Consider the following 23676-nt stretch of genomic DNA (forward strand, 5'->3'; position numbering starts at 1 on the left):
TCCTTGTACCAAGCATGGCAGAAATGACATACTTACACTTCTGTCTCTGTGTCATTTTCATTAGTATAAGTTGGTCCCTCCTGGCAGAGTAATTACTTTGGGGATAAGATAAAAAGTGAAAATGCCATATGGATGTGGTTTACACATATGAGCACATTTGATAAAATATCGATTATGGCTTAAATGTTGATTCCAGTGACTTTACAGATGAAATGACTTGGTAAACTAGTCTGTCCAAAAGGCAGAGCTTCTCTGGGTCAGCAACTAACCCTGTGCCATCATTGTGAAACGACCCATCCTTGTCTTCAGTTAAAACACATTTCCTATTTATGGTAATCATTTTAAGTTTATCTTATATACTTGAAAGGCAGACAGGCAGAAATAGACAGACACATGGACGAAGAAATCTACAAAGACTTCCCATTTGCTGGTTCACTCCCAAAGCCCTGCATCCCCTGAGGCTGGGCCAGCCTGAAGCCAGGAGCCTGGCACTGAATCTCAGTTCCCCCTGTGGGTGGTAGGAACCCAGCTACTAGAGCCATCAACTGCTGCCTCCCAGGGTGTGCATTAGCAGGAAGCTGGAATCAGGACCATGGCTGAGTTTTGGGTTAAGTCACTAGGAATGTGGGTGTCCCAATTAGTGTTGTTACAGCTGGAGGACAAAGTCAGTCCTTGTCCCACACCAAAGAGGAATTTCCATGCAGACGGAAAGAGTGAGCAGGAGTGAAGGCTTTACTGAGAGCAGGGAGCCTCCTAACATAGCAGTCAGAAGGGAGCCTGCAAGGGAGGACTTGCCCCTGCCGCTTGGAAATGCAGGCTTTTTATCACACAAAAAGATGCTTGGAAAAAAAAAGGGTGCCATGTCCAATCAGTGGGGGTGGAAAGGATCATGGGTATACACACTTATGATTGGTCTTTATAGGTAGGGGTTAAAAGCCACCCTAGGGGACATTCAGGGAGACAGGGAGAGAAATTGGTACCAATCAGCAGGTCAAGGATAACAACCAGTCAGGGAGCCAGGGTATTGTCCAATCAGTAAGTGGTCTCATTCCATATCACTGGAGACAGGGAGCATCTCTGGGCTCTCTCTAGCAAACACCCAGGTTTTTTTGATAAATCTATGTGTGGCTAGAGGCCATCCCAGGAGGGAACAAGAATACATTTTCTTTTGAAAAATATGTATGAATTTCAAATGTTTTTGCACCAAAAATAAATTTATCTTTCAATTACATTTTCCGTGAAATTTTTGAAGTATGTAGATCTCTATATATTCACAGTTTAAGATTATTTGTAAACTTGCAAATACTACTAAATCAATACAACACAACACAACACAACCAAGAAAATGATTTTATAAACCACATATGATATGGCCATTGACTCATACAATGGAAGTGTACACAATGTGGACAAAAATATGAGTGGAGCATGAGGACAACAAAAGCCTCCCAAATAAAACTTAACAGTAATTAGCCTAATGTTAAAATAGCATACAACACTTTGCTTGCTATGAATTATAAGAGTTCTTTTTAACTTTAGTAATATTATATATATATTATATAGAGATGACATTACATTAGCTCTTCCATTTGAATATGAATCTGTTATGATTTTTAACTAGGTGCTTTTTAAGAAGTGTTATTATTGGATTATATTATTTAAAGGAATATTTCCATTTTCCCATATTGGAGACCTATGAATTCAATCTTCCTCTGCACCCTTGTGAAGTAATTAGTAATTACAGTCATCTCTCAGTATCCATGAGAACACGACCCCATGGATACCAAATGCTGCAGATATTCAGATCCCATAGAAAAAATGTTATAATATTTGCCTATCAAACATGCACATCTTACTGTATACATTTAAATCATCTCTTACTTATAGTTCAATGTAAGTGCTATAGTTGTTTATAGAATAATCACAATAAAAATGATATTTTCTGGGGCCAACGCTGTGGCATATGTAGTAGGCTAAGCCTCCATCTGCAGGGCTGGCATCCCATGTGGGCACTGATTCATGTTCCAGCTACTCCTCTTCTGCTCCAGCTCTCTGCGTATGGCCTGGGAGAGCAGTGGAAGATGGCCCAAGTGCTTGGGCCCCTGCACCCACGTGGGAGACCTGGATGAAGCTCCTGGCTTCTGGGTTTGGATCAGCCTAGCTCCAGCTGTTATAGCCATTTGGGGAGTAAACCAGTGGACGGAGGGCCTTTCTCTCTGTCTCTCCCTCTCTGTGTCTGTAATTCTGCCTTTCAAGTAAATTTTTAAAATCTTTTTAAAAAATTATATTTTCAGCTCACAGTTGATTAGATCTGCAAATGTGGAATCTGATGATACTGAGGGAGTACTGTACAGACTTCACAGGAAGTTGATGAGAAGATGAGGGTGAGGTGCAGGGTCAAGACAGTCACACAGTGGTTTTGATGCCAGGCTGTTCTCACTGGCTTCTTGCAAAGCTTTCCTTTGCACTCTTTTTTAATATTTTTTATTTATATGAGGTGAACAAATTTCATGTAGAAGACACAGATTTAGGAACATAGTGATGCTTCCCACCCTTTCTCCCTCTCACCCATGATCCCACCCTTCCTCCTCCTTCATTTTTATTCTTTCTTTTAATTTTTACAATGACATATTTTCAGTTTATTTTGTAATCATAAGCTTAACCCTACACTAAATAAACAATTCAACAAATAGTAAGAAGATAAAAGCACTGTTCCTCAACAGTAGAGACAAGGGCTGTAAACAATCATCAACTGGCAAAATGTCAATTTCATTCATTTAAATTACATTTTTAACTTTAGTAATATTATATTTTATGAATTACCACAGATCATGGAAACATATGATGTTTATCTTTTTTAGACTGACTTATTTCACTAAGTATAATGGTTTCCAATTGTATCCATTTTGTCGCAAAACACAGGATTTTGTTCTCTTGTTTTGCTGAATAGTATTCCATAGTGCATATATACTGTATTTTCTTTATCCAGTTAGTGATTGATGGATATATGGGTTGATTCCATATCTTAACTGTTGTGAATTGAACTGCAATAAACATGGGAGTACAAATAACTCTTTCATGTGCTGATTTCATTTTGTTCAGGTAAGTTCCCAAGAGTGGGATGGCTGGGTCATACGGTAGATATATTTTTAGATTTCTGAGGACTCTCCATACTGTTTTCCATAATGGCTTGTACTAGTTTATATTCCCACAAACAGTGGATCAGGGTAGCATTTTCCCCACATTCCCATCCGCATTTATTGTTCATAGATTTCTGTATGAGAATCAATCTAACTGTATTGAGGTGAAACTTCATAATGGTTTTTATTCACATTTACCTAATAGCCAGTGACCCTTGGCATTTTCTGGGTTTGTTGTAGATTACCTTGATGGTGTTGATAAATGTCCCTTCTATACCCAGTTGGCTTAAGATTTTTATATGAAAGGATGTTGTATTTTATCAAATGCTTTCTCTTCATGTATTGAGATAATTGTAAGATTTTCATCCTTCAGTTTATTGATTTATTGATTTGTAGATGTTGAACTATCCCTGCATATCAAGGATGAATCCCACTTGGTCTGGGTGAACTATCTTTCTGATATGTTGTTATAGTTGATTAGTTAATGCTTTTTGAGGATTTTTACATCTGTGTTCATCTGGGATATTGGCCTATAGTTCTGTTTATTTGTTGTATCTTTTTTCTGGTTTTGGAATTAAGGTGAGGCTGTATCATAGAAGGAGTTTGTGGGAATTCTCTCTCTTTGAATTGTTTCAAATAACTTGAAAAGAATTGGAATTAGTTCTTCATTAAAATTAAAAGCCTAGTAGAATTCAGCAGTGAAGCAATCCATTCCTTTACTTTTATTTTTTGGGTGAGTTTTTATTATTGATTCAATTTCTGTCTCGGTTGTTGGTCTGTTAGGTTTTCTATGCCTTTGTGCCTCAATTTTAGTAGATTTTATGTGTCCAGATAGCTATGCCTATTTTCTAGACTTTCCAATGTGTTGGCATATAGCTGTTTGTGGTATCCATGATGATTATTTTTATTTCTCTGGTATCTATTGTTTCCTCCTCTTTTTCATCTCTGATTTTATTGAGTTGGGTCTTTCTTATTTTGGTTAGTTGGGCCAATGATGCATCAATCTTGTTATTTTTTTTCAAGAACACATTTCATTGATCTTTTGTAATTTTTGTTTCAATTTTCTTTATTTCTTCTCTAATTTTAAATATTTCTTACCTCCTGCTAATTTGGAGTTTGGTTTGTTGTTATTTTTCTAGGTTGTTGGGATGCTTTGACAGCTCATTTATTTGATGACTTTCCATTTTCTTGTTGTAGGCACTAATTATTATAAACTTGCCTCTTAACATTGTTTTTGCTGTATCCCATAAGTCTTGATATATTGTGTTATCATCTTCATTTGTTTCCAGGAATTTTTTGACCAAATCATTATTTATCAATGATAACCTTGAATGTAAATGGCCTAAATTCTCCAATTAAAAGATACAAACTGGCTAAATGGATTTTTTTTAAAAAAAGACCCATCTATCTGTTTTCTACAAGAAACACACGTCATCAACAAAGGTACATGCAGACTGAAAGTGAAAGAATGGAAAAAGATATTCCATGCTCTTTCTTACTGAGATGCTTTACAATTTTTCTATGCTAATTTTAATAACAACATATGATTTTTTCTAAAGATTTATTTATTGATTTGTAAGGCAGAGTAACAGAGGCAGAAGCAGAGAGAGAGAGAGGTCTTCCACTGGCTGGTTCACTCCCCAAATGGCCTCAATGGCCAGGTCTGGGCCAGGCCAAAGCCAGGAGCCAGGAGCTTCTTCTGGGTCTACCATACAGGTGCAGGAGCCTTAGCACTTGAGCCATTTTCTACTTCTTTCCCAGGCCAAAGCAGAGAGCCGCATCAGAAGTAGAGCAACCAGGACTTAAACAGGCACCAATATGGGATGCTGACATTGCAGGCAGTGGCTTTACTTGCTATGCCACAGTGCCAGACCCCAGAATATATGATCAATAGTTAAGATGAAATGTATGCATCAAGAATGTTCAGCAGGTAACAAATAACTTATTAATCTTATAAATACAACTCCCAGTATGGAGAGCTATAATTTACTCAAGATCTCACAATCGGTGGTTGGAACATAAGCATAAGTATACTGTATGCTCAGGTTGGCCTCCATATTATTGTTTGATATTTTAAAGTCTCTTCTAGTTCTAACTATGTGTGGGGAGCAACTCGGACTAGACTGTTACTGGAATTAAGACTTATTCTATGCATCTGCTCTCCCACAATCTGGTGCTGGGAGAGGAGGAAACAGCTTCTACATAGCTGCCTCCAGTTCAACCAATAAACAGCAGGACCTGCTCCTGATTGGAGGAGAGCAGCGTACTCGGCGTGTGGGTAGCAGAGTTGGGATTGGCGAAGAGGACTACAAAGGAGGAGAGAGACAACATGCACCAGGAACACCTGAGGAACATCTGAGCAGCCCCCGAAAGAGCCGGCCGGCGGTGTGCCGCTCCCCCGCAGAAGTGGGGAAAGTGGCAGGGGGAACCGCCCTTCCACGGAGGTGGAAGGGTCGGTAGCCAACCCGGGAAGAACCAGCAGCAAACCCGGGGAGGGCCGAGCAGACAAAAGAACAGCGCAGGGTCCTGTGTCATTCCTCCACGAAGAGGGGGAGCGACATAATGGTGCCGTGACTCGGATATGAAGCCTAGGCAGGGTTTAGTGTCGTTCCTCCGTGAAGAGGGGGAGCGACAACTATGTAGATAATTCAAAATTTATGTAGAAAATGGAATTTGAAAATAAGTTCATTTTGTTGTAAATTTTTTTTAAAAAAATCCATGCATAGTTTTTTTCAACAAATACATTTTCCATGAAATTTGTGAATACCATTTGTAGGCACAGATATGAAAGCATTATGTACCCAAATAAACTTATTTTTAAATTCCATTTCTGATTAGCATTTTGAAACATCTTGTCATATGAAATATAGGAAGGCAATAAAAAGTGCGAGATAAAACAAATTAAAAGCAAAACTTTTCAAAAACAAATATTTTTGACAGCCTTTTATAATTCTCTACTACTTCTCATAATACTTATGGAAAAAGTAATGAAATCTAGTTGACCCCATGTCTGACAACCAGAAGACCTAAGTGGAACACTCCCTCACATGACTGAGTGTGGCAAGTTGCTAAGGCAGAACCATTCCTGCAAGACACTAGTCTCTTCTGTAGACTGACATGAGGACCCCCAGTGTCTCTTCTATTCTCATCTTGACTTACATAACAGTCTGTTGCCCCAAACCCTCCCTGTTTTCAGGGTCAGGCTTCCATGTAGTTCCCTTGCCCATCCTATAGCAGCTTACTACCTATTTCCTTGCATACCATATTTTACTTACTAAAATAATTATACATTTAATGACATCTTGAGATCAGCTTCTCAGCTGACTCAGACTAACAGGATGACTAAGGAAGTCCAGGTTTCAAAACTCTTTCTTATAATATCCCAACACCAACATTATTGAATGTTTAGTTGATTATAAATGAACTGAGTATGGCTCACTTGCAATTTTTATCGCTATTTTCAATTAATAGTGTATATGTTTGAAAAAGTGAAGTCAAATACGGATTATGTCAACCATTTGGTGATTATGTGCTTTATTGTAGTGTTTCTTAGTTAAATAACTTTCCCTGTCATAAGTTGTCATTCCCAGTAAATATTATGACTTTTTAACACCCAATCTCATGTAAGAAAGTTCCTCTCATGTAGTTTAATGTGTGGGCTTAGCATCTTAATTGAGAACATGGAAACTATAATTGATAAAAGAAATGTCAAGGTATCAGAAATAATTCGTTGGGCTGTCGACTGTTTCCCTCTGATCTTCACATTACACTGTGCAGATTCTGAAGCTCTTCTTCAAGAGAAATTAGAGCAGCATCAAGTTCAGGATTTACTATAGGAAGATTTTTGTTGTAGATCCATAGTGAAGGTCAATACTGTTGAACAAGGGGCTAATTAAGTGTTCACCTGTGGTAATTGCCTCTTTAGGTGGTGTAGTCTACTCTTCTCTCAGTTCCTGAAGATGTTTAAAATAGCTATAAAACAGACCTATATAAAGTAAATGGTAAATGGGAGTTGGACTGCAGAGTCTTATGTTGAGATGGAACCACACTTTCTCCTCTGAAACAATGTAATGGTAAATTTTGACACAAGGAAGACATTGCTGTTGACTTCCAAGTGAGAGAATGCATGCTCATCTGTTTCAAGGATTTTGCAGAGTCAGTGTTAAAACTGGGTAAAATCTGCTGTGTTGATGCAAATCCATAGGCAGTTGTGGTGTCTTCCCCCACCTTCAAAACAGGGGCTGGCGCTATGACCTAGAGGGTAAAGCTGCCACCTGCAGTGCCGGCATCCCATATGGGTGCCAGTTTGAGTCCCAGCTGCTCCACTGCCATCCAGCTCTCTGTTGTGGCCTGGGAAAGCAGAAGATGGCCAAGACCTTGGGCCCCTGCACCCACGTGGGAGACCCAGAAGAAGCTCCTGGTTCCTGGCTTCAGATTGGCACAGCTCCGGCCATTGTGGCCATCTGGGAAGTGAACCAGTGAATGGAAGGCCTCTCTCTCTCTGCCTCTCCCTCTCTCTATGTGTAACTCTGACTTTCAAATAAATAAATAAATGTTTAAAAAAAAACTCTTAGTAGTGAAGAGAGAAGATATTAAAGTACCAAAAAAGCTTAGAACTATACACAGATACATACAATTACAAAATCCCATCCAAAAGAACTGAATATTTTCTTCCATTTAATTCCTGATGCTTAAATCATCATCATTACCGTCATCATCATCAACATCATCATCTACACAGGAAATTTATTTAACTCAAAACATTTGTCTTTTATTCTCTCAGGAAATTCTTATTAGGAAGCTGGTTCTCAGAAGTACATTTTTGCACAAACACCACACACACACACGCACACACAAATGGTAAGTCAAAGAAGTAAGGAATTTTTCCTTCAATTTGTTAATATGGTTAAATATTCTTCAACCAGTTAACTGTTGCCAAAATTGCTGCAAGACCGAAACCATAAGATGCTCAACATCAAAAGAATGAACTGAATTTTAGATGTTGTAAGCCAGTGTCCAATGCCCTGTCACTATGCCACTTGAATAATATAATCCTTGAGCCCTGTAGAAGATTTAATAGGATTTGACTTGCTTTATTCTCTCCGCTCAATCCCACTGGGACTGTGTTTCAATCTGTCAAATTCTGTATTCCTTTCATACAACATTCTTTTACTGCTTGTATCATGAATTTGACTCTTGTTCTCTAGGGATCTGAGTGCAACTGCCAGAAGTCATTTCGCCTGTCACCTTTAACAACCATCAGAAAGATGGAACTACATCTTTCTATGATGGGTTTGAGTTTGCATCTGACAAAGCACAGGTGCTGAAAAATACTCACTTTCAATTTACAAGCACTATATATTGACTGCAACCTTGAATTGTTTTGTTCCAAAAATTTGGATCATATTACAGCACACATTCTGTATTCTCTTCCTGAAATATTCTGGAGATTTTTTTCACCAATAGCCATTGATACGAAGAAGTTGATTAAATTAAATGAAGGCTTGTTGGGTGAAGCCAAATTCTTTTGTTGTTCTCACCACAAATTATTGTTCTTTTCCTTACTTTCATTTCAGTTCGTGTCCTTGTAATTCTGTAATCAGAACTGTGTAATTTTTAAAATCCTTGAGTCAAAATGTATAATGTCTAAGTGTATTGGCTACTATTTATTAGGTGCTTATTATACATCAGGCATCTTTCTTACTGCTACATAAGGGTACTTCAAAAAATTTATGGAAAATGGGATGAACGGGTAAGTTTACTTTGGTACAAGGATGTTGAAATTCATGCATATTTTTTTCATAGCACACAAATTCTGTGAACTTCTTATAGACCCTCCATATGCAACGATTTTATCCTCACCATTACTCCCATGAAGAAAACATTAATTATTCTCAGTTAACATATTCAAAAATAGTAACTGAGGGGCCAGTGTTATGGTGTAGCAGGGGAAGCCATCACTTGTGATGCCGGAATCCCATTTGGGCACTGGTTCATTAGCCAGCTGCCCTACTTCTCAGATAATGGCCTGGGAAAAGCAGCAGACGAGGGCCCAAGTGTTTGGCACCTGTCATTCAATTTGGAGATGAAGCTTCTGGCTCTTGGCTTCAGCCTGAATCAGCACTAACTGCCGTGGCCATCTGGGGAGTGAACCAGTGGATGGACAGTCTCTCTCTCTCTCTCTCTCTCTGTGTGTGTGTGTGTGTCTCTTCCTCTCTCTATAACTCTTTCAAAAAAATGTATATTTTTTAAGAAAAGACAAATAGTTCAGAATTAAAAAGCTTCTTTAGAGTCCCCAAACTTCTTTAGACAGGAAGCAGTTTGGGAAAGGGACTCAGCTCTTAAAAAAACAAGTAACAATCAAAAGAAAATTTCCTAAAAGCTTTACAAAAAAATAAAAAAGAAAATTTCCCATCTGCTAATATTGATGTCCTAATTTCTGTTCCCACTTCATGTTTCCAGAATTCAAGCAGTGAAAAGAGACCTATTGGGGATCGATGCTTGGTATAATGGTTAAGATGCTGTGAGGAGTTAAATGTGTTAACAGGCAGTTAGGCAATATCAAAATTACTATCTATTTGTGACAAACAGATAAGAATGATATAAGTGTTAACTGTAACAGAAGCTGGGTGTGGGGTATGTGGGAACTCTTCATTCCACTTCACAATTTTTGTTTGTAAATTTAGAACTATTCTGGGGGAGGCACTGTGGCACAGTAGGTTAATCCTCCGCCTGCAGTGTCAGCATCCCATATAGACACTGGTTCGAGTCCTGGCTACTCCACTTCGGATCCAGCTCTCTGCTGTGGCCTGGGAAAACAGAGAAGGTGGCCCAACTCTTTGGGCACCTGCACCCATGTGGGAGATCCGGAAGAAGCTCCTGGCTCCTGGCTCCTGGCTTCAGTTCAGCTCAACTCTGGCTGTTGCGATCATTTTGGGAGTGAACCAGCAGATAGAAGACCTCTCTCTCTCTTTTTTTCTCTCTCTCTCTCGGCTCTACCTCGCTCTGTAACTCTGTCTTTCAAAAAATAAAATAAAATATTCTGAAGTAAAAAGCTTTGAAAATTAATAAAATAGTGAATATTGCCAAAAATGTGCATTATCTATAAACTTTTTGAAGACCCTTCATATGCATAGATTTATAAATTTTGCTCCAAAGTAAATTTATCTGTTAATTCCTTTTCCAAAGTTTTTGCCTATCTTATATGCAGGATACTCATGTTTTGGTAAACGAATACTTACTTTTAATCTTACCTGTAGGAAAATCTTACAAAAAATAGTTTTAGTTTGTTAAGTTGTCCCTTACTTAAGATGTTAACTCAAGGCCAGCGCCATGGCTCAATAGGGTAATCTTCCACCTGTGGCGACGGCACACTGGGTTCTAGTCCCGATCGGGGAGCGGGATTCTGTCCAGGTTGCCCCTCTTCCAGGCCAGCTCTCTGCTGTGGCCTGGGAGTGCAGTGGAGGATGCTCCAAGTGCTTGGGCCCTGCATCCACATGGGAGACCAGGAGAAGCACCTGGCTCCTGTCATCAGATCAGCGCAGTGCACCAGCCACAGTACACCTGCCGCAGTGGCCACTGGAGGGTGAACCAATGGTAAAGGAAGACCTTTCTCTCTGTCTCTCTCTCTCTCTCACTGTCCACTCTGACTGTAAAAAAATTTAAAAAAGATGTTAACTCATACGGAAAAATGCCAAGTTTTCAAAAATAAGTTATAAAAACTGTCCTTCTATGAAGTGAATACATAAGGTTGAGGCTGGGATGCAGCAAAAGGGGGCAGGCTTTACGAGAGGCCCCCAGGTTTTCCTTCTAGCATCCAGGACAGAGGAAATCACTTCAAGCATGCTTTAAAATGTCAGGATAAGAGCAACCTGGTGGGAGGAAGAGCCCACGCATCCCACCAATGGTTGACTGGTGCCTCTCATCTAGACACAATCCTCATCGCAGTGGACAATCTGTCCACAACAGGCCACAGAGCAGATTTTGTTGCTTGTTGTTTGTCATTTTTTTTAAGCACAGTGAAAGAAAACTGGCCTGATGCAGAAGAAAGAATGGAGTTATATCCCCAAGTCTTCTGCTAGCAAGTGCTATGATTTCAAGACACTGAATATTGTTGGGTCTTGGATACTCCACAGCAAACACAGAAGGATAAAAGTTAAATGCAATTAATAAGATAATGTATAAAAGTTATTAAAATTCTGAGGTATTATAATGAGGTCTTCAAGTATTTTACTGCTGTAGGAAACAATGAATAATATAAAACCAACTGAGAGAATCTTGAATTTTCATAACAGAAAATTGCAGCAATATTAGTCAACATCAATATGTAATAATTTATGGTCATTTTCTTATAAATATCACCACTACTTATATGGCAGACATATTTTTGCTTGGATAAACACAAATTCAGGGCTACTGGGTGCCTCTCTGGTCAGAGAACGAGTCAAAATACATTTATATTTCAGCAATTAAAAAAATCACTGAAAATCCATTTTCTGTGCTGTTTGTGAATCTGCATTTTTTATTTTAAGTACTTCCCTAGTCCTTTATTCAGTTGCCTATCTACTGCAGTTCCAGTTGGCATTCTCAAAGCTTGATGCAATGTTTTCCATTTGAAAACTGTCACTGACATAACACAGCATTGGTGCCATCTGCCTTAGGTGACAAATTTGAACTAAACAGCTTTATTGAAGTCTCACCTAGCCCTGAACATAATATTTATTTTTTAAATCTAGGTGCACTGAAAAGTGCCTATTTCTACAAGTTTATCAAATTATACAAATATGTTGAATTTATATTAAAACATGTCAGACAAAAACAGATAAATGCAATAAAAACACATGCACTTATCTTGTTATTTACTAAGATTAACAAAATGTATTGTCAGCCTAACAATTTTCTTGTTCTTTGCACATTGCTTTAGTGTGAGTGAGAAACATGTGTGTATTGTTTCCAGGTGTGCATGTGTCAACTGGCCAAGGGGGTCATCTTTTCTTATATGGAAGAAGTTGAAGGGTTGAGCGCTGTCCTTTCAATCTGATAATTACAGCAAAGGCCCTATACTGCCATCACCTGGAATAAACAGAATCAACAAAGGACAACTTATAGGAAGTATAGTATTTAAATTCCAAATTTGTGGGTTTGGTAATCATTTGTCAAGTGACCCTAAGCAATGCATTGTCTTAGCCAATGGAATAGTGAAAGGTATCAAAAGAAAAAGAGAGAGACCATGAGAGAGAATATAGTCTTGGGTTATATGTATTTATGATCTCAAATACAAAATACACAAGCTACAATAAATAAACTATAATTACATCTCATAATCCATGAACTGTAGAAGTTTCATTCCTCTTTCTCTGGAGTAGTTTAATAAAAATATTTTGCAATAATTCTGACTACAGAATGCAGATGGAAACAGCAAAAAGCAAGCAAAGTATTCACATTATATCACAGAATTATTTTTCAAATGTTGTTATTTGTATTGGTTTGACTTCACTTTTATTATATTTATTAGTTTGAGATAAAGGCAACATTTGACTGTTTATGCTGATTGTACAAAAGCATATAATACAAAAGACTCATATTTAAAAGTCACACAAAGTTATGATTTGTTGGGAAGAAACAGCACTGCTGCAGAAATAACAATTTGTAGCAAATTCTCAGTGTTGACCAATCATCATTTGTCCAGATAATATGCAGAATAGTCTCTTCCTTGATTTTGAACCTGAAAAGCCTTAATGTTTGGTAGGTGATTAACACACAGTCACAGACATCTGTGATGGAGTGATTGAGGGATGCCTACATAACTGGCAGATCACGACTTCTGGGTGTGTCTGTGAAATGCTCCCAGTGCTGAGAGGAGAGGAGTCACCTGCAAGGCAAGTAGGCATCTGGCTGAATGCAGCTGTGCCAGAGCAGGAAGCTGGGAGGAAGGACAACTCCTTTTCTGGCTCTTCCCTCTGGAACAGGCGTGTGTTTATGCTGTGACTGCCCTCTGGGGACCAGATAGCCCTGCTGGCCTTGGGACTGAGAACCGTGTACTTGCAGCTGTCTGGGGGCTCTCAGGCTTCAGCCTGGGGTTGGGGCTGCATCACAATCACCCTCCCTGAGTTGGCAGGCTTCCAGCTTCTTGGACTGAGCCCCATCACCAGATCCCCAGGCGGCAAGCTTACAGCTGACTACTGTGGAACTCTCCAGCCTTTCACCAACCAATCCAATAGGTCCACACATGAGGGGACTTCAAACTGCCCATGGGAAATTAAATGAAGAGATAGGAATTATGAATATAAAATCTCTCAATGTAAGCTCCATCAAGTTCAAGACATTTTTTTTAAATGGCAACACCCAAGAAGAAAGTCAACAAGCAAAAATACCTTGAGCATACGGTCAACTCTGCTTGAGACTGGTTCACTTTTGCTTTCTCACAGTCTCACAGGACCACTCCCATGTCTAGGTAACCATAGCTTTGGTTGTGCTTTGTTTGCAGGATTGTACTGGTAAAGCCAATTTTCATCTCCTGCTACAGTTCTTTGAAGAAATACTTCCAGATGTCTTGGTCCCACTTGAAAGTTTCCATGGAAATCTCTGTGCAACACAGCAGCCGATATGAGCCAACAGTTCTGACACCAGTCAAGCAGAAAGTTTGCTCCACTTTACTTTTTCAGTCAGAACTTTATATGCTGAACCAGTTAAGAAATCTATAGCATTGGCCATTGTTTCTGTTGTTCCTCCTCTGTGCAACACAGCAGCCGATATGAGCCAACAGTTCTGACACCAGTCAAGCAGAAAGTTTGCTCCACTTTATTTTTTCAGTCAGAACTTTATATGCTGAACCAGTTAAGAAATCTATAGCATTGGCCATTGTTTCTGTTGTTCCTCCTCCGTCCTCTTCAATGAAGTCATGGAAAAGATTAATTTCTCCTCTCAGGTTGCTCTGTGGGCTGCATCCTCCATGTCATCCCATTCCTTTTTAAAATGAGTTTTCCATTTGTAAGCCACCAGTTTATTCAGGACATTGTCGCCATCAGCTTTTCATAAAGCATCAGTAATTTCTCCATTCTTCCACCTATACTTCACCCCAGATTTGATGTTTGTTCATGTTGCTCTGATAGGGGCTGTTTTCAAACTAATGTCTTACCCTTAGTCTCAAATTAGGTCCTATTCACATGTGTTATATAGAGTTAGTATGTGAGATTATTTTGATGCGATGATTTTTTTTCATAATATGTGTTTTCCTTGAACTTTTTGACCACTCCTATACTCATGTGTGTGAGTATATATTCTTTTTTGCAATGGCTATTTATGTTATTTTTAATTTTATTTAAGTTATACAAGTTTCATGCATTTTATATATACAGCCTTAGGAACATAGTGATACTTCCCTCCCCACCTCCCAACTCATGTTCCAACGCTTCTTCCTCTTCTCTCTCCCATTCCCACTCTTAATTTTTGCAAAGATCTACTTTCAGTTTACTTAATGATTGTCAGGTTAACCCTACACTAAGGGTTAAACAAATAGTGTGAAGGGTTCAACAAATAGTGTGAAGAAACAAGACCAAAACACTGTTTCTCAACAGAATAGACAATGGCTGTAAACAATCACTGAATCTCAAAATGTCCACTTCATTTCAATACATTACATTTTAAGGAGATACTAGTTCCCTGGAGAATGCTGAGTAATGCAATATCTACTGTCCTTTTTAGTACATCATAAACTGCATAGTTTCTTAAATAACCTCAGAGATATAATATAGAAAACCATGGCAGTTATCTTTTTCAGAATTTTCTAATAACACTGAATTTTAAAATGTAGCCTCCTAACCTGAATCGAGTCCACAGCACAGAGCCATTGCAGGCATTTGGGGAGTGAAGAAGCAGATGGTTCTCTCTCTCTCTCTCCCTCCCTCCCTTCCCTTTCCTCCCTCTCTCCCCTCCCTCCCTCCCTCTCTCTTTTTTCTCTTTGTATGGCTCTGTATCTTTAAAACCTAAAGCCGCCTAGATGATTGTGATATTAGGCATATGGATCAAAATGCCTCATTATAGTTTAGTTTTCCACATTTACTGTTACTCACTGAAGATCTATACCCCTCTTCCTGTTCTTAGAAGAATACTATAATGACAAATGACTTTAACTGGTTTTTAAAATACACAGAAAATAGTGGTTAAATTTTTAAAGTTTATATGATACAGAAAAACAAGTATCACATCAGGTCACGCATATATGGGGCCCAGAAAATAACCTCTCACAGAGGTTAAAAGTGTACTGTTGGTTATGAGAGATTGAGGAGGGGAGGAGGAAGGGATGGAGTAACGCTGATCTACAAATACTAAGTTAAGGCCAGATGGGAGTTTGTCTGGGCCTCTATTATACAATAAGATGACTACTAATAATGCTAATGTACATATATAACTTTGGAGACATTATATAATATATACATGCTTTGAAACATCACCTAGCACTCCATAAATATGTATCATTTGTATACCTGTTCAGATTTTTTAACAGTGTTTCTGGGTGGTACACGGGGTTCCAAGCCCAGCACTGTCCCAGCCACCACCAACATGGAGACCTCATACTCAGTCCCATTTCTAGTGCTCGAGTGTCCCAGCCTGAAGCTGAAGGAGCCTCCCCAGGTACACACGCCTTTGGCCATGATGATGTACCTGCTAGAGGTGGTGTCTACTTCCTCATTACCAGAGGAATAATTTATGATGTGATTGTTGAACCCCCAAGTATTGGCTCTATCAATGATGAGCACACTCAACAGAGGCCAATGACAGAGTTAGTGGATAATACATACTGGAAAGGCTAGCACCCAGCTTCCGGGTTCCAATGAGAGGTTTAAGTTTCATAATCACAGATCAATCCAATGCACCAAGTATCCCAAAACTCAATAGATTCTTCTTCACTCATTGGATTTGTCTTCAACCTATGGAGTTTTTTCATGGTTAGAGCACTCATGAGAATGAAACTGGCTGGTTATCTGATGGGATAGAGAGCCTTTGAGAAGAAATCAATAGACACTGGATTTGCTCCAGTTTGAAAGATTGCCCCAGTACTCTATAAATGATGTGGACAAGAATGACGAGCAGCAGTAAAAGAAGTATCAGGTGAAAGCACAAGAATACTAAAGCTTAGTCTAGAATTTCTCCTTGGTATCAGAGAAGCAAGTTCATCACAGTCTTTTTCCCCACTGGTCTATACTGATGCACCAATGACGGCAAGTGGAATTTGCTTCTTAGTTTTTCATTTCTTAAAGAAAATATGCTCTACTCCAACAACTGTAATATTGAATGAGGGGATTATTCTTTAATAGCCCCTTATCATTTTTTGAAGATGACATTGCTGTTTTTCAGAAATTCATGTGAAATCAGGAAATAAGATCCCATAAACCGAGAACTCTGGAAAGCTGATCAACTTTCCTTACACTGCTTTGTCTTTAAACAGAACATGGGATAATGTGTTATTTCAGATATGTATGCATGACTACTTCCTGAACAGAAAATAGAATGAAAGGATCAGAAATAATTTTTCTAATTAAAAAATTTTTAGTTAAAAAATGAGAGAGAAGTTTGTGTGATATTTCAGAGGCAATATTTTCTAGTGGTTTAAAATCTGTAAGTACATTTTGTTACTAAAAATTACAATATGAGGCTTTCTGATTTTCATAAAAATTTGTAAATACATAATTTTAAACAAATGTTCATTTTGTAAGATAAATCTGAAAAAAATCAATGTCTTTAAATTTATATTTCTATTTTTAAGACCCAATATAAAAATTTTTACTATAGTTTTAAGAAAACTAATTGGCCATATAACGAATAACATACTGGAGTGCCATGAGTACAGTATTTTTATTATGGTATTAAAAGTAAGAAGTAGGTATACGAAGAATAAAATTAAAGAAAATCACTGAATAGAAATAAGAGGATTTGCTATTCAGTTGGATGTAGGAATGAATCCAAAAGAGGAAGCTGAAATTGATGAAGTTAAGGTTTCTGCAATTTGGGGGTTAGCAGTTAATAGGAGTATTGATATTTTTAAGTAGATATAAAAGAAGCATAAAAATTATTGAGATACCAGTAATAAATTACCCAGCTTAAAATAATCTGTGAGGCTTTAACAATGAGTGTTGGAACTTATGATGTTCAGCTAAAGGCATGGAAGAAGATGGTATCTGTAGACATGCCATGGTCCAAAACCTAGGGAGGGCCAGATTTTCCTAAGAGAACCAGGGGAAGAGAAAAGAGGGTGGATGGGAAGACTTACAAGAACTCCATGTACACAGTGAGCAGATGAGAGGGCCAGAAGGATCTTCACATGTGGGTGTTGAATCTGTGGCTTTTAAATAACTATGCAGAAGAAACCACATATGAAGAGGAGCTGGTAAGCTGAGTGGGGAAGATGAAAGGAGAACAAGACTTCTCAGCAGGCACAGAATGTTAAGCTGCCATATGGCATACCTATATTCCCTACCAGAATGGCTGCCTACTCTATCTACTCTCATCCAGTTTCCTGCTGAGGTATCCTGGGAGGCAGCAAGAGATCACTCAAATGCTTGGACTCTTGCCACACATAAGGAGACCCACATGGAGTTCTGGGGATCCTAGTTTTCCTGATCCAGCTCCTGCTGTTGTGGACATTTGGGAAGCAAATCAGGCAATGGAAGATTCCTCTCTGCCTCTCTCTCTCTCTCTCTTTCTCTCTCTCTCTCTCTCTTTCACTTTCCACTTGTTCTCCATTGCTCTAACTTTCAAGTAGATGAAAATAAATAAACATTCAAAAAAAAGTTAAGACAGACATATGGATCTAAGGACTAGGACTAGGAAAATATTTGCAACCTGGAAGAAAGCAGTTTTGGAAGAATATTAGATTTACAAAAGAAGAGAAACTCAAAAATAACAATAGATGCAGAGAAAGCATTTGATAAAATATAACATCATTCCATGATTAAAACCATGAGCAAACTGGGTATAGAAGGAACATTCCTCAACACAATCAAGGCAATTTATGACAGACCCATGGCCAGCATCCTATTGAATGCGGAAAAGTTGGAAGCATTTCCACTAAGATCTGAAACCAGACAAGAATGTCCACTCTCACTATTGCTATTTAATATAGTCCTGGAAGCTTTAGCCAGAGCCATTAGGCAAGAAAAAGAAATCAAAGGGATACAAATTGGAAAGGAGGATATTGAACTGTCCCTATTTGCAGATGACATGATCCTATATATAGGGGAGGTAAAATGGTATGATATAAAATCAACACAGAAAAATCAACAGCCTTTGTATACACAATGTCATGGTTGAGAAAGAACTTTCAAGACCAGTCTCATACTCAGTAGCTCCAAAAAGAATTAAACACCTTGGAATAAATTTAACCAAGGATGTCAAAGATCTCTGTGATGAAAATTGCAAATCTCTAAAGAAAGAAATAGAAGAGAACATTAAAAATGGAAAAATCTTTCATGTTCATGTATCATAAGAATCAGCATCATCAAAATACCCATACTGTCAAAGCAACTTACAGATTCAATGTGCTCTCAATTGAAATTTTTCTCAGATATAGAATGAAATTCTTCTCAGATATAGAAAAAATGATGTTAAAATTCATGTGGAAGCACAGGGGATCTCAAATATTTAAAGCAATCTTATACAACAAAAGCAAAGATGGAAGCATCACAATACCTGATTTCAAGACATATTACAGGGAAGTTATAATAAAAAAAAGCCTGATACTGGCACAAAAACAGAAGTGTAGACCAATAGAACAGAATAGAAACTCCAGAAATCAATTCATGCATCTACAACCAACTTATCTTTGGTAAAGAAGCTAAAAGCAATCACTGGCACAAGGACTGTCTCTTTAACAAATGGTGCTGGGGAAATGGATCTCTACATGCAGAAGTATGAAAGTAGATCCCTAACTTATACCTTACAAAAATAGCCACTCAAAATGAATGAAAGACCTAAATCCACAACCTGATACCCTCAAATTACTAGAGAACATTGGGGAAACCCTGCAAGATGTTGGCATAGGCAAAAACTTCCTGGAAAAGATCCAGGAGCAGAGGGACTCAAAGTCAAAATTGACAAATGGGATTACATGAAGCTGAGAAGCTTCTTCACTACAAAAGAAGCACTCAGCAAAGTGAAGGGGCAACCAAGAGCGTGGGAGAAAATATTGGCAAACTACATAACTGATAAAGGCTTAACATCCAGCATCTATAAAGAGCTCAAGAAATACAACAAAACTAACAACCTGATTAAGTAATGGGCAAAGGACTTGAACAGGCATTTTTCTTTTTCTTTTTCTTTTCTTTTTTTTTTTTTTGGACTGGCAGAGTGGACAGTGAGAGAGAGAAACAGAGAGAAAGGTCTTCCTTTACCATTGGTTCACCCTCCAATGGCTGCCGCGGCCAGCGCACTGCGGCCAGCGCACCGCGCTGATCCGATGGCAGGAGCCAGGTACTTATCCTGGTCTCCCATGGGGTGCAGGGCCCAAGCACTTGGGCCATCCTCCACTGCACTCCCTGGCCACAGCAGAGAGCTGGCCTGGAAGAGGGGCAACCGGGACAGAATCCGGCACCCCAACCGGGACTAGAACCCGGTGTGCTGGCTCCGCAAGGCGGAGGATTAGCCTAGTGAGCCATGGCGCCAGCCTGAACAGGCATTTTTCAAGAGAGGAAATTCAAATGGCCAACAGACACTTGAAAAATGCTCAGGCTCACTAGCCATCAGGGAAATGCAAATCAAAACCACAGTGAGGTTTCACTTCACTATGATTAGAATGCCTCACATACAGAAATCAATGAATGACAAATACTGACAAGGATATAGGGAAAAAAGTACTCTGGTCCACTGTTGGGGGAATGTAAACTGATGCAGCTATTGTGGAAGACAGTATGGACATACCTCAAAAATCTAAATATAGACCTACCATATGATCCAGCCACCCCACTCCTGAGAATTTACCCAAACCAAAAGAAATAAGCACATTAAAGAGTTATTTGTATCCCATGTTCACTGCAGCGCAATTCACAGTAACTGAGATATGGAACCAACACAGATGCACATCAACTACTGACTAGATATAGAAATTATAGTATATATACACTATGGAGTACTACTCAGCTGTTAAAAAATGAAATCCTGTCGTTTGCAACAAGATGGATACAACTGGAAACCATTTAACTTAGTGAAATAAGCCAATCCCAAAAAGACAGAAATCGTTTTTGCTGATCTGAGGTAACTAAAAGAGTGCCTGAAATGTAACATATTAGAGTGAAATAGACATTTCTAGATTTGATGATCGTTTACAGGTCTTGTCGCTTCCCTTTAGGAACAGTTTTTTTTGTTTGTTTGTTTGGTTGGTTTTTTTTTTTTCTTCAGATTATTTGCTGAACTCTTTTACTAAGTGTATGGTTACTAAGCTATATGACTGTTAAGTATACAGAAAGTAGATCTTTGTAAGAATTAAGAATGGGAATATGACAGGGAGGATGAGGAGGGGACAGATTATGGGTTGGAGGGGACAGAAGTGTCACTATGTTCCTAAGTCTGCATATATGAAATAATGAAACTTGTATAACTCAAGTAAAATTTAAAAACAGAAGTACACATAAAACAAGTGTCACCACTAAATTCATTGACAGAGCAAGTAGAATCATTATCTAATCAATAAAATGAAAGGTCTTACTTCTTATCTATCAGTCCCAATCTTGAATGTAAGTGGGTTAAATTCACCAACCAAAAGACTTCGTTTGGCTGAATGGATAAAAAACCAGGACCCCACTATATGCTGCCTACTAGAAGTTCACAAAAATGCACACAGACTGAAAGTGAAGAGTTGGAAAAAGATATACCAGGCAAACAGAAACCAAAAGCAAGCTGGTATAGCCATCCTGATATCAGATAAAACAGAGTTTAAATCAAAAATTGTAAAAAAGAAATAAAAGACATTATATTTTGATAAAAGGTTCAATTCAGCAATAAGACATGCAATTATAAATAAATATATATATATATATGCATCTAACAGAAGACCACCTAAATATATACAACAAATACTATTAGACCTAAAGAGAGAGATAGACTCCAATAAAATAATAGTGCATCAGTTCAACATCCCATTCTCATCAAGTGACAGGTGTTCCAGACAAGTAGTCAATAAAAACATATCAGAGTTAAAACATACTTTTGAGCAAATGGACCCAACAGACAATTACAGGACACTTCACCCAACAGCTACAGAATACACATTCTTCTCCTGAGCACATGGAACATTTTCTAGGATAGACCACAAATTAGGCCACAAATCAAGTCTCAGCACATTTGAAAAGACTGAAATCATACCATGTATATTCTCAAACCATAAAGGAATAAAACTAGAAATTAACAATAAGAAGAACAATAACACACTCATAAACACTTGGAAATTAAACAATATTCTACTGTGTGATCAATGGGTCACTGAAGAAATTAAAAAGGAAATAAAAACTTTCTTGAAATAAATGAATGAAAGTACAACATATCAAAACTTGTGGGGTACAGAAAAAGCAATATTAACAGGGATGTTTATAGCATTAAGTGCTTACATTTTAAAAAAAGAAAGATGCCTCAAAGTAAATACCCAATGATGCATCTTGAAAACCTAGAAAAACAAGAACAAACCAAACCCAGAATCAGGAGGAGGTGAGAAATAGTAAGTCTCAGAGCAGAAATGAATGAAATTGAAGCTAATAAAAAAAATACAAAAGATCAACAAAAGTTGTGTTCTTTTGATAAAATAAATAAACTGCTGGGCTCACAAAGAAAAAAAGAGAGAGAACTCAAAAAAATAAATTTAGAGATGAAAAAAATGACATTACAACCTAAACCACTGAAATACAAAAATCATAAGAAATTACTATGAAGAACTATATGCTTCCGGCGCTGCAGCTCACTAGGCTAATCCTCCGCCTTGCGGAGCCAGCACACCGGGTTCTAGTCCCAGTCGGGGCACTGGATTCTGTCCCAGTTGCCCCTCTTCCAGGCCAGCTCTCTGCTGTGGCCAGGGAGTGCAGTGGAGGATGGCCCAAGTGCTTGGGCCCTGCACCCCATGGGAGACCAGGATAAGCACCTGGCTCCTGCCATCGGATCAGCGTGGTGTGCCGGCCACAGCGCGGCAGCCGCAGCAGCCATTGGAGGGTGAACCAACGGCAAAAGGAAGACCTTTCTCTCTGTCTCTCTCTCTCTCACTGTCCACTCTGCCTGTCCAAAAAAAAAAAAAAAGAGAGAGAGAGAGAGAGAAAGTCTTCCATTAAAGAAAATCCAGGACCTCATGGCTTCACTACTGAATCCTAAAAACCATGCAAAGAGGAAGTAACTCCAATACTCTCCAAGCTATTCCAAAATATTGAACTGGATGGAACTCTGCTAACCTCTTTTTATGAAGCCAGCATCACTTTGATACCAAAACCAATACGACATGAGCAGAAAACACATATCTATATCCTTAATGAACATAGGTGCAAAGATTCTCAACAAAATACTAGCAAATGGAATCCAAAACAACTTCGAAGAGATCACACATCACTATCAAGTGGTATTTACCCCAGAAATGCAAGGGTGGTTCAACATTCACAAATCAATAAACATCATACGTCACATCAATGGAACGAAGAACAAAAACCACATGGTCATGGTCATCTCAATACATGCAGAGAAAGCATTTGATAAGATTCTACCTTGGTAGCTCATGACAAGAGCCTAGGGTGATTACTGAGGCCATAAACAAGAGTGTCAATTTGTTAAGTCAACAACAGGAGTCACTGTGCATTTACTCCTTATGTAGGATCTCTGTCCTTAGTGTGCTTTACATTGAGATTTAATGCTATAACTAGTACTCAAACAGTATTTTTCACTTTATGTTTCTGTGTGGGAGCAAACTGTTGAAATCTTTACTTAATGTATGCTAAACTGATCTTCTGTATATAAAGAGAATCGAAAATGAATCTTGATGTGAATGGAAGGGGAGAGGGAGTGGGAAAGGGAGGGTTGTGGGTGGGAGGGACGTTATAGTGGGGAAGCCATTGTAATCCATAAGCTGTACTTTGGAAATTTATATTCATTAAATAAAAGTTAAAAAAAAAAGATTCTACACTCCTTGATGAGAAAAGCCCTTCACAAATTAGGTAAAGAGGGAACATGCCTCCAAATTTTAAAGGCTATTTATCACTAACAAATAGCTGATATCACACTGAATGGGGAAAACTGAAAGCATTTCCTTCAGATTTGGAGCAAGTAAAATTAATTCTTCCCCCAGGACAGAAAAGTAGGGTTTCTGCTGTGTCCTGGTTTACTTTCCATACTGAAACTCAAAAAAATTGAGAAAGTAATCTGGTTAGATAGAGGGAGGGGTAGATTTTTGAAACTTTTCTTTATGTAATTGAGCATTCAAATCATACAGGATTCTATGAGACCACATATCTAGTAGGAGGAGTCTTCAAAAAGTTCATTGGAAATGCACATTATGAAAAAAACTGTGCATGGATTT

The 23676-nt window shown here is 38.4% G+C and overlaps 1 pseudogene across 1 annotated transcript; it reads left to right on the forward strand.

Annotated features, from left to right (window-relative positions):
* The first annotated feature begins 4603 nt into the window (after positions 1-4603).
* Positions 4604-22034, forward strand: LOC149124930 (oligosaccharyltransferase complex subunit OSTC pseudogene; annotated as a pseudogene). The gene has a single exon (XR_016211739.1). The product of XR_016211739.1 is annotated as an oligosaccharyltransferase complex subunit OSTC pseudogene (transcript).
* Positions 22035-23676: the final 1642 nt, after the last annotated feature.

The sequence above is a fragment of the Oryctolagus cuniculus genome, chromosome 8 (genome assembly GCF_051225735.1).
Source record: "Oryctolagus cuniculus isolate XC-2025 breed Fujian yellow rabbit chromosome 8, ASM5122573v1, whole genome shotgun sequence".
Classification (NCBI taxonomy): Eukaryota; Metazoa; Chordata; class Mammalia; order Lagomorpha; family Leporidae; genus Oryctolagus; species Oryctolagus cuniculus.